Source organism: Notechis scutatus, chromosome 3 (genome assembly GCF_049901735.1).
Source record: "Notechis scutatus isolate UNSWTSFEM ecotype Mainland chromosome 3, rNotScu1.2, whole genome shotgun sequence".
Classification (NCBI taxonomy): Eukaryota; Metazoa; Chordata; class Lepidosauria; order Squamata; family Elapidae; genus Notechis; species Notechis scutatus.
The window spans coordinates 138,284,530-138,296,839 of NC_142011.1; the positions used below are offsets into that span (position 1 = coordinate 138,284,530).

The 12,310-nt window shown below is 37.4% G+C and overlaps 1 protein-coding gene across 3 annotated transcripts in view; it reads left to right on the plus strand.

Annotated features, from left to right (window-relative positions):
- Positions 1 to 12,310, plus strand: part of GMDS (GDP-mannose 4,6-dehydratase) — a 271,812-nt gene that overhangs the window by 145,999 nt on the left and 113,503 nt on the right. The window lies entirely within an intron of this gene.

The following is a 12,310-nucleotide window of genomic DNA, read 5'->3' on the forward strand; positions in this document are numbered from 1 at the left end:
TGGTCTTCTTTAAAAACGTCTCTCATTTTCCTTTTTTTTAAAAAAAAAATTCTATGTTGATATTTTAAATGAGGTATTTTTTCTATTCCTTCCTTGTTTATGTTGGCAATCTATATTCAGTCATGGTGTATCTTGGTAAGCATTTCGTTCTTTTCCTCTGTGAAATTTTGGAGGGGATGGTGGTTTTTCCAGTTCATTTTCACACTGTCTTATTTCTTCCCATGGCTTCTCAAATATTTTGTCACATAAATGAATATATTGAATTTGTTCCTTATATAATCTTCCAGCATATCCTCTAAATCAAATATTGCTGTTAAACTGTTCCCTTCATTTTTTAAATAACCTATATATTTGAAAACAGTAATTCATGGTCGGTTCCACGATCTGTACCTGGAATTGTCCTGGCTCCTTGGATTGTACTTTTGTATCTTCTATTATTCTTCATGCTACCAATTTTATTCTATTGTTTCTCATAGAATGATTTTTTGATATAGATTCTGTGTTTATACTGTTTGAAGTGATACTGGCAATAAGCAAACTATTCTCTTCATGGAACATTATTATCCTGCATTATTGTGTTTTTCCAATTCAATCTTTCTGTAATTTAGGTTTCTTTATTTCTTGAATTTTTGCATTCCAATTGCTATGACTTGACAGCTCTTGCAATTTGTGATAACAATCTTTTCTAACATTTCATTTCTAACAGAGGCATTCATTATTAACTGACATTCATTCATTCTTATAGATATGGTTATTCATTTATAGCCAAACACATGAAAAGACACTGATTTTCATAAAATTCTTTTCTTTAGCAATTACAACTGGAGTTCCAACAAGCTATATTTTAAGAATAAGTGAACTTAACTGGATTGAAATAAACATGATTTATGACTTTTTAATGACTGAACCAGTGTTCATGATCTGCTATGTTGTCAAGAAATGAAAGAGCACAATAAATTAATGGCCAGCGTCAAGCAATAAATTAAAAATGCCTAACTATCATTGTTTGGAGTTGAACTTGATAAGTAAAATATTTTTTTTCTAGAAATTAGAATCCTTTTATTTCCTTTGTAATTGAGTACAAGAACTTTCCTCATATAGTTGTCTACTACTGAACCACTGTTTGGGGAGATATAGTTTAGGATGACTCTGATTGCTTTCCAGGCATTAACTTTACTATTATGCTTGATATCACTACCTTACTTTAGCTGCCGATATACTCAGAACTGTGAGTGTAATCTGAAATGACAAGAGATTATTTGCTTTTTTCATATTATGATATATTAATGACAAAGTAATATAAATATGTGTTGGACATGTTATGTACAGGTTGTTTGTATTTATAACCTAATGCTTGAGAGCACTGCTGAACACTTTGTCATTTATTGTGGTTTTCCATTTCTGGCAGATCATGAACACTAGTTCAGTCTTTAAGGAGGCATAAAAATACATGGACCAATATTGTATGGCACAGTTGAATTTGTTCAAGAAAAGATGGGAAAAGGGTATATTTTTAAAACAATCAGATAGACGAGAGAAAGAAAAGTCAGACCAACAAGAAAACATGTAGAACTGATTGGAGATGAGGCATTGAGGCAAAAGTCTTATCAGGTTATACTAAGTAACAGTTCCACATGGGCTACATAGGATCTAGTTGAGCCCAATGTATAGAGTGAGCTAGATTGTGGAGGCCAATCAATTAAATCAGAATGAGACTGGCAGACTTAAACATCTGACTCCATGTATGTTTCAGGTAACTTTTATGCATCGCTTAGCATTTGCCAATGACTATAGAGAATGAATTTGATGTTCAAGTTAGATGTGTTAGGCAGTGATTAGCAAATGAAACGTCCAATTCTCACTACTCAGCACTTCCCATTAGAGACCCTTTGAGTTTTTGAGATAGCTGCTATGGAGCAGGTAATTGCTGGACTGCATGCTGCAGAACCTGATGAAACTCAGTTCTGTAGTTTTGTACCAACTGCATAAGCAAGACTGCAGAGTCTTCTGTGTCATCTAAACAACAATTGACCCAGGAACTCTGAAATAAGGATGCGTAAGAAATGGGAAAGACTATGGACAATTGGAACAAAAAATCCATTCAATAGTTGGTTCAGCAAATTAGAGATTTGGAAAGCTCTGTGCACTTAAAAAGTGAAAAACCAGGCACATAATATAAAATATAAAATAATGTAAGGGGCATGCATAAGCGCACCAATGTGCCTACTGTCCCTGTCTTAATGTTCCCTTTTATTCATATCTATTTCATGTATTAATAATCATGTTTATACTTATATACACTGCTCAAAAAAATAAAGGGAACACTTAAACAACACAATGTCAATCACACTCCAAGTCAGTCACACTTCTGTGAAATCAAACTGTCCACTTAGGTAGTAACACTGATTGACAATCAATTTCACATGCTGTTGTGCAAATCGAATAGACAACAGGTGGAAAGCATAGGCAGTTAGCAAGACATCCCCAATAAAGGAATGGTCCTGCAGGTGGTGACCACAGACCATTTCTCAATTCCTATGCTTTCTTGCTGATGGTTTGGTCACTTTTGAATTCTGGCGGTGCTTTCACTCTAGTGGTAGCATGAGACGGAGTCTAGAACCCACATAAGTGGCTCAGGTAGTGCAGCTCATCCAGGATGGCACATCAATGCGAGCTGTGGCAAGAAGGTTTGCTGTGTCTGTCAGCGTAGTGTCCAGAGCATGGAGGCGCTACCAGGAGGCAGGCCAGTACATCAGGAGACGTGGAGGAGGCCGTAGGAGGGCAACAACCCAGCATCAGGACCGCTACCTCTGCCTTTGTGCAAGGAGGGACAGGAGGAGCCCTGCCAGAGCCCTGCAAAATGACCTCCAGCGGGCCACAAATGTGCATATGGCTGCTCAAACAGTCAGAAACAGACTCCATGAGGGGGGTATGAGGGCCTGACGTCCACAGGTGGGGGTTGGGCTTACAGCCCAACACCGTGCAGGACGTTTGGCATTTGCCAGAGAACACCAAGATTGGCAAATTCACCACTGGCGCCCTGTGCTCTTCACAGATGAAAGCAGGTTCACACTGAGCACATGTGACAGACATGACAGGGTCTGGAGACGCCGTGGAGAAAGTTCTGCTGCCTGCAACATCCTCCAGCATGACCGGTTTGGCAGTGGGTCAGTAATGGTGTGGGGTGGCATTTCTTTAGGGGGCCGCATAGCCCTCCATGTGCTCACCAGAGGTAGCCTGATTGCCATTAGGTACCGAGATGAGATCCTCAGACCCCTTATGAGACCATATGCTGGTGCGGTTGGCCCTGGGTTCTTCCTAATGCACGACAATGCTAGACCTCATGTGGCTGGAGTGTGTCAGCAGTTCCTGCAAGATGAAGGCATTGATGCTATGGATTGGCCCGCCCGTTCCCCAGACCTGAATCCAATTGAGCACATCTGCGATATCATCTCTTGCTCCATCCACCAACTCCATGTTGCACCACAGACTGTCCAGCAGTTGGGGGATGCTTTAGTACAGGTGTGGGAGGAGATCCCTCAGGAGACCGCCCACCACCTCATCAGGAGCATGCCCAGGCGTTGTAGCGAGGTCATACAGGCACGTGGAGGCCACACACACTACTGAGCCTCATTTTGACTTGTTTTAAGGTCATTACATCAAAGTTGGATCAGCGTGTAGTGTTTTTTTCCACTTTAATTTTGAGTGTAACTCCAAATCCAGACCTCCATGGGTTGCTAAATTTGATTTCCATTGATAATTTTTGTGTGATTTTGTTGTCAGCACATTCAATTATGTAATGAACAAAGTATTTAATAAGAATATTTCATTCATTCAGATCTAGGATGACTTATTTTTGTGTTCCCTTTATTTTTTTGAGCAGTGTATATTATCAAATGCATGCTTGACAAAATAAATAAAATAAAATAAAAACATAAGCAGGCAGGACAGCCACATGATGGCTGGAACAGAAAACAGAGAATCACTTATTATTGGATATGACAAAGGATATTCAGGCTGCTTTCAGCCAAAAGCACAAACCGCTCAAGTTGCAGAGGCGTGCAAGTTATTGTTGCAAAAGAAAAGTTACTCAGTACTAATGGCTCTTCCAGCAACTCCTGGTGTTACAATAGCAAATTGACAAACCTGTCAAGATTGTGTGGCTAGTCCAGTCTCAGAGACTGAAGTCATTTTGTGTGAAGGATATTGTGACTTTCTCTTTCAGTTTAATTTGGGAGCTCTAGGCAGTACTTCTCTCTCTCTCTCTCTCTCTCTCTCTCTCTCTCTCTCTCTCTCTTCTCTCTCTCTCTCTCTCTCTCACACACATACACACACACACACACACACAGAGAGAGAGAGAGAGAGAGAGAGAGAGAGAGAAAGATCTTCTGGCTGCCCACCTTCCAGCCTAATGTACTTGGTATTGTACAGAGAGTTATCTTGCTGCGATTGAAGATACAAGATAATTTTGTATCTTGGATGGATTTGAGTCTAGATCTGGGCTTATTGCCTGAATGAATTTTCTTATTTTCCCTTCCAAGTTCTCTGTTGTTTTCCTTATCTGTGTATTATAGATGGTTTTTCTTTACTTTGCTTCCCTTTAAACATTTGCCAGAATGATTTTTATCCTATGTGATGAATAATTATGTGCACATTATTTCTATTCCTTGCGACATGCCAATTTTATTAATTTGTCTGTTATATTTCTTTCTTTTAAAAAATAAAAATAAAAAGGAAAGTAGCTCAATTATTTTACTTCAGCTGCCCTCCAATGTTTGCTTTGACACTTTTTGAGACTACTTGAATACTTAATATGATCTCTTCAGGAATAATTAATATTAAGTGCCACTATTGTATCTGTTCAATTGGGCCTTCCCCAAAGAGATATTTTGTAAAGGAATCAGATTTGAGATCTTCCCTCAAGCACATAACAGAATATGTTTTGAACATCTAATGTTTCTTACATGATTTACATTAGACATAAATTTCAGTAAGTAGTTATTCACAGCTTGTTTGCTTCATGTAGAATGTAAAATGAATAACTTTTCAAAGCCTTCCATCTCAAGGCAGTTTGAAACATGGGAGAAGAATTTAAAAGAAAACAAAGAACCATGTTTCTTTCTTTTTTTTTTTCCTTTTCAGGAAAACTCACAGAAGCTAAATTTAGCTCCTTGATCAAATTGACCTAGTCTTTAACCCTGGCCAACATTACCACAACACACTTCCAACAGACAATAGTTTGCATACCAACACCACACTGGAAACAGATGTGCATATTGAACAGGTTTTCTTCAGTGATTCTCTGAGAATCAATTTAAGTGATGTACTGAAAGCTGTTTCTTCTTACTTGGGGCATAAATGGCATCTACTTACAATTACAAAAGCTAAACATATTTAAATTTCCTTACCACTATCTCTTCGGCTTAAATGTATGATGTCACAAATCTGTTTTGACCAATTGCAAGATATTGGCCACTGTAAAACCATAGATTGGCATGAACATTGATTTTTTAAAATTGTGAACAGCTGGCCTATTTGTGGGCAATGGTTGCATAGTTTACATCAAAATGTTTGGAATGTTAGCAATTACCTCTTCTTTCTTTACAGAGTCTCTTATAGTTTATCTAACTGTTTTCTGTGTGTGCTTACTGAAGGCATATAGTTCACTGCTGGAGTTTGTTCATGAAGTGCTTTCAAACCCTAATACCATATTTAATTAGTCTTGCTTTCCCTTCCTTTATGGGATACAGAATACAGTATAGGAAGAGTTTGGCTAAGTTTTTTTTTTAACATACATTCCTGATTTTAAAAGTGATTCTCATATTTCTTCCAATACTTATCTTTCTTTCTTGTTTGATAACCAAGCAAATGTCAGATTTATTCATAAACGTACATCTATCACATTCTCTGACACTGATATTGGAAATAAAATGATAAACAGGTAAGTATTGTTTTTTGTAGGGATGTAGGAATGAATTAAAACGAGGGTCAGACATCTGTTTATCTGAAATGGTATAGGGCTTCCTGCTTGAGCAGGGTGTTGGCCTAGAACACAGGTATCAAACTCGCCACATCATGTTGCCATCACATGACATTTCGCAACATTTTTCCCATTCACACAGCTGGGATGGGTGCGGCCTGCACATAACACATCCAGCCCACGGCCCCCCAGTTTGACGCCCCTAGCCTAGAAGATCACGAAGTTTCCTTCCAACTCTTTTATTCTGTTATAACATTGTGATTTCTCCACTTTTTGGATTTTGGGAAAGTATTTAATTATAGAACAGACAGTTGTTAAAATAATACTTTTGTTAACAGAACATAATTTCTGATTTATTATTACACAATGCAGAATATAAAAACAAGAATCCTAAAATATTTTATGACCCTTGCAATGATGCAAGTTTCCAAACCAGTTAAAAAAGAAATGTTACATGTTTTGCTTTAATTGATGTTTTAACTGATTTTAAAAATCAGTTGGAACATTTGCATTTCAGACAACAAAAAATTGTGGAAAACACAGCAATAAAATTAGATGAGGTTTTTTTCCCCCAAATTAGATAAATATAGTTTTATCCAAAATTGCTGAGTGTAAAGCCCTATGTTTTTCGAATCTATTATTCTTTAAGGAATTTGGTTTGCCTCTAATTAAGTCTAGTTTGGTGCATGATGGATCCCAAAAGCAGTATAGTCACTCCTTCCATTTTCTATGTTTTTTTCCTTTTTTTAAAAAAAATGTGGAAAATTATAATAGGAACCAGATAAATATTTTATGATGAATAAAATGGTTACCAGATTACTAATAGAAAACCTCAGATAGGTCTGAAATATTACAAGGCTGTAAAATATTGCTTTAGAAATGTATGTTCTTGGAAACTATTATGAATGACCATCTCTGCTTATTGGATCATCACTTCCAACCAGCTTGGATCTATCCTATGAAAACATCATAAGAGGGAATGAGAAAGGATGGCTCCCATCTCTCATGAGATACTGGTTGTGGTTCGCCGGCAGACAGCAGTGGAATCGGACAGTGGGGAAGAATGGGCACCAGTCCAAGAGTTTGGAGAGGACTCAGACAAGGGTTCTGTGTCCGATCCAGAGATGGGGCCAAGGCCACCTGGGAGTGGGGTGCTGACTCCGGAGCCTTTGGAGTCTGGCAGTAGCGAAGGAACAAGAGGAGCCTGTTCCCAGTGTGCATGTGCGCAGAGCTGCTAGAAGGCAAGAGCAGCTGAAACAAAAGGGTGACTCAGGAGTAAGGCTTGGAGGTGATTGCCCCTCCCATAAGGTATAAAGGACAGGCAAAGGTGAAGTAACTTTGGTTGGAAGCAAAGTCATTTGTTCTGTTCAGATTAATCCTTGAAGACCTGTGTGGACTTTGTACTTTGGTTGGTTTTTTTATAGTTCATTTAGCACTTTTGTTGTTGGTAGCAATTCAAAGGAGAGAAAGGTGGGTGCTTATCTTGAGGGACTGTTTGGGATTCATTACAGGCTGGGAATGAACATAATTCCCAGCGTTGAAATTACAGGCTGGGAATGAACATAATTCTCAGCGTTTTAACTGAGCGTGTGCTTAATTACGGTCTCGGAAGCCTTGGTCAGAACAATACTAGCATCTGGAGACCTTCATTGCAGCCCCCAGGTTATGGAACAGTAGTCCAATGAGGTTTATGAGTCACCAACTTTTAGATTTCTTCAGAATCATTATAACTATTTTATTCTGGAGAACACTTGGGTGTTGATACATTTTACTCGTTGATTTTTGAAACTATTGTTTGATTTAGTGTTTTTTATTATTTGTTCTCTTCGATATAAATTGCCTACTTTTGAGTAGGCCAAATAAACAAATATAATATTAAATGTTTAATTTTAGAACTCTATAACTCCCTGATTGGAATTTGTGGTTTTGGCTTCTGTAATATGTCTTAAATATATATTTAATCTATATGATCTGCCCCTTGAAGCAATAATCATTAATATACCTGCATCCAGTGAGGGGACATAATCTGAACTTTTTTGTAGGGATGTAGGAATGAATTAAAAGGAGGGTCAAACAGCCATTTATCTGAAATGGTATAGGGCTTCCTGCTTGAGCAGGGTGTTAGCCTAGTACACAGGTATCAAACTCACTGCATCACGTTGCTGTCATGTAACGTTTCGCAACATTTTTCCGATTCACAGAGCTGGGATGGGTGTGGCCTACACATGACCCATCCAGCCCACGAGCCGCCAGTTTGACACCCCTAGCCTAGAAGATCATGAAGGTCCCTTCCAACTCTTTTATTCTGTTATAACATTGTCTCAGACTTTCTCTGCCCAAAGAATCATCAGGGTGTCAGATCTACATGTTTTAAGCACTTGGTTTGAACTACCTAGACCAGTGATGGCTAACCTTTTCGGCACCGAATGCCCAAAGCGTGCGCGCACACACATCCCCAAAATCTAATGCGGGTGCATCCCTTGCACATGAGTCTCCCGCAAATGTGCGTGCATCTCCAGCATATGCATGCGTGTCTCCCGCATATGCACGTGTGTCTCCCATGCATGTGCCCCATCCCCATGCATGCACCCCCACATGCACCCTGCCCCCGTGAATGCGTGGCAGGCACCTGAACACCAGCTGGCTGGAGGGAGGCGTGTGCACAGCTGAGCTGAAGCAACGGCTCGCATGCCCATAAAGAGGGCTTTGCATCGCCATCACAGACCAAACTATTTTATTTCAGTTAATTTTAAGATTTTAAATTATGTTTACTTCAACAATAAGTCTCTTTTGGGATGGATTGAATAATGTCAGTTGTATTTGAGCTTGGATGCATAATGAAATTTGCCTAAGTAAGAAATGGAAATTTGCCATTCTGTTTTTTTAACACACTTAATAAGCTCATAAAGATGCCTAATTTTTCCATCTGTCTATGTATTTGTTTGGCATTTCCCTAAGAGTTGGTCTGATTTTGCCAGATTTTTTTGCCAGTACTTCTATTCCTCTGTGGGATTTCTGTTCTTTAGCTTTCTCCAATATGACCAAAGCCTCAGGCATTCGGTACTTCTTTTTAAAAAATGTTGTTAGCCATTTGTATTGTTCATTGCTGATTCTAGAGGACTATGGAAAAAGCCAGCTGGCAATTATACTACATATAGTTTACTCTTAGTGCCCACAATGCTAGGAAAAACATAACTAATTCCCTGAGCTAAGAAATTGTCATATCTATTTTAATTGTATAGCTATGGCTTTTTACTTCTCCTTTATTACAGAAATTGCCAAAATTATCATGAATGACAGGAAATGGGGTTCCCCTCCAAAAAAAACTAAAATTGTTGACTGTCACTCTCTTCAAGCTAGCTAAAGTTGGATACAGTTTCCTATTTGCAGATTAGACCATGGATCTAAGGAAATTCAGACAGAGAATCAACTTTCTTGGCGAAATAATGTAAATATTCCTAAAAGGTTTACTTTATTATTGCAAGTGTGCAAGTATGCTCAGTTTTTGTTACTTTTTATTATAGGGGTTTAGATCAGGCATACTTAGAAATCTAAATAATAATTTTTTAAAAAATTTGCCACCTTGAGTTATTTGTAAAAATAATAAAGGTAGGATACAAATAAACAAATAAATGCAAATGGCTGAATGAAATACTAAGTATTATTAGTGCTTAAAATTGTACATCCAGAAACCAACCACCTTAACAAATATTATGGGATTATTCAAAATAACATTTTTGAAACAACTTTTAAAGTACAAAAACACTTAAAACTTTCAAATTGAGCTCATTTCTTATTAATTTTTGATAAATCCATGTATATTTGTGAGAACAGTATTTCCTAACTGTCTGCTAATAGTAGTAATCATTTCTTATAATTACTCTGTGGGAGAGATGCGTGGTTTCTAAATTTGATATGTAAGTAAGTAAATATAATTTTTGAGATCATCAAAATCAACTACATGCCATTTTCTAGCTGGCTTATTTCTCAATTTTACATGATAGAAAGGTATCAAAAACAAGTCTGAAAGTTTGAAGCACAAGAAGAGAAATAAGCAAGTTTGGATAAACATATGTTACTATGCTATGCTTGTTTGACATGATCACTTCTGTAATATCAGTACAGATCTGATTGAGATCCCTGGAAATCAAAGCTCAAATACCATTCATGACATTACACAGCTTTTGTGTATCAGCCTAATCTTTCTTCCAGTTTATTCACAATAAAACAGGGTTGGAGAACAACCATGCATTCTTAATTCAAGTATCACCAATGTGAATATACAGAGTCAAGAAATAAAACTTTATTTGTCAACTTCTTGGTTCTGTATTCAGCATTCTTATATCAAATGGCATCACTAAGGATTTTGGCTTAGTAGCTGCTACACAAACCTGGTACTGTTAAGAAAAAGACACACAATAAAAGAAAATACTTCATTCACTTTGATTTCCTTTTTATTTTTATTGAGATTTTTATCAAGATAAACAGCAGTAGCAGACTTCTATACCACTCCACAGTGCTTTACAGCACTCTCTGAGGTTTACAACGTCAGTATATTGCCCACAACAATCTGGCTCCTCATTTTACCAGTGTCAGAAGGATGGAAGGCTGAGTCACCTTGAGCCAATCAGGATCAAATTCTAGATTGTGGGCAGAGTTAGCCTATAATATTGCATTCTAACTACTACACCAACATAAAAGACAAATACAACATATAGAGAGAAAAGCAAAACAGAGAAAAGAAAAAGTGCAGAAAACAGTTCAAAGAAAGGAAAAAAAGATAATTAAAAATTACTTGTGCAGTTACAAACTACATATTACCTCTCTTCCCTTTTTAACATTATACTAACCCTTTCAGCTTTATTCTATCCTTTTTCAATCATCAGATCCAGAAATCATTTTATTTTTTCTATATTCAACAAAAAGATTTATATAATCTTTGCTAATTCTTCACAATCCATTTCTTTATTGTAGGTACCATATTTCAATATTTCTCCATCATTCTCTTTGATTTCTAATTCTGGGATGTTATTCATGTACTTTCTATCTTGTAATCAAGTTGAAAGCAGTGTACTGTAATGGTTAAAGTGTTAAATTAAGAGGAGAGGATGGCTAGGTTCAAATACTTTCAATCAACATTATTCGGTAGTAAAAAAAAATGAAGCTAGTAAATAGGACTCCATTGTCTTCATTACAAAATTCTCGTTATGACTTCAAAATAATCATCACATATATCTTGGGCTGTTGTGGGAAGAATGTAAATTTGTGCAATCCTTGAATAAAGGGGCTGATTACAATGTTATTAAGAAGAGAGTACAATCCTCAGCTTATGACCATTAATTATGGTTTGACATTATAATGGCCTCAGAAAAAGTGACATGACCTGATGTTATGACTGTAGCACCGTCCCCATTGGTAAAATGACTACAATTTGACCACTTGGCAATCAGGTCCCATTTACTTTGTTTGTAGCACCTTGCATCACATGATCACAATTTATACTTTCCTAGCTAGCTTCTGAAAAGCAGAATCAATTGGGAAAGGTGGATTTGCGAGTCAGTTAACAACCATATGAAGAAGAAACATATGAAGAAGAGTTACAGGAACTGGGCATGGCTAGTCTAGTGAAGAGAAGGACCAGGAGGAGACATGATAGCAGTCTTCCAATACTTGAGGGGCTGTCACAGAGAGGAGGGGTGGGTCAATCTTTTTTCCAAAGCACCTGAAGTCCAGGCAAGGAATAATGGACGGAAACCATATGATTCTGTTAGTGGCCAGGGTAAAAACAAGTCTAGTCACATGATGGTTTGCTTAACAACCTCATTGTTTACCAACTGAATTTCTGGCTTCAGTTGTGGTCATAAGTCAAGGACCAAAGGACCATCAGTGTCCCCACTAGTGGTATTTCAAAACAGTTTGCTTAAAGGTTCATGTAATGTGTCACAAGAAAAGTTCTGTACAAACTGTAATGCTTCCTCTTTGGATGAGATTGTGAAGCAGAAGCACACATTTGGATACCATTTCATCGTTATAATAAAGCAAACTTTGGGGAGTGGAAGACATCTTTCACGTGCAGGAAGCTACTTTTGATTCCTGCACCAGTGTCATAGATTAGAATAATTTTAAGAGCCTTAGAATTTTGCTCAAATATGGTTTTCCCATCCATGGTGAACTAATATTTGTTAAATGATTCTTATCCATTTGTAACTTTATGATTTTGGGATTGTTTCAGGACGCCCACACATTGCACTAACTCTGATTTATATTTTTGGCTTTACTATGGCCCTCACCCTGCCTACAGATTTATCCTATGTCATCTCCATATAGCAA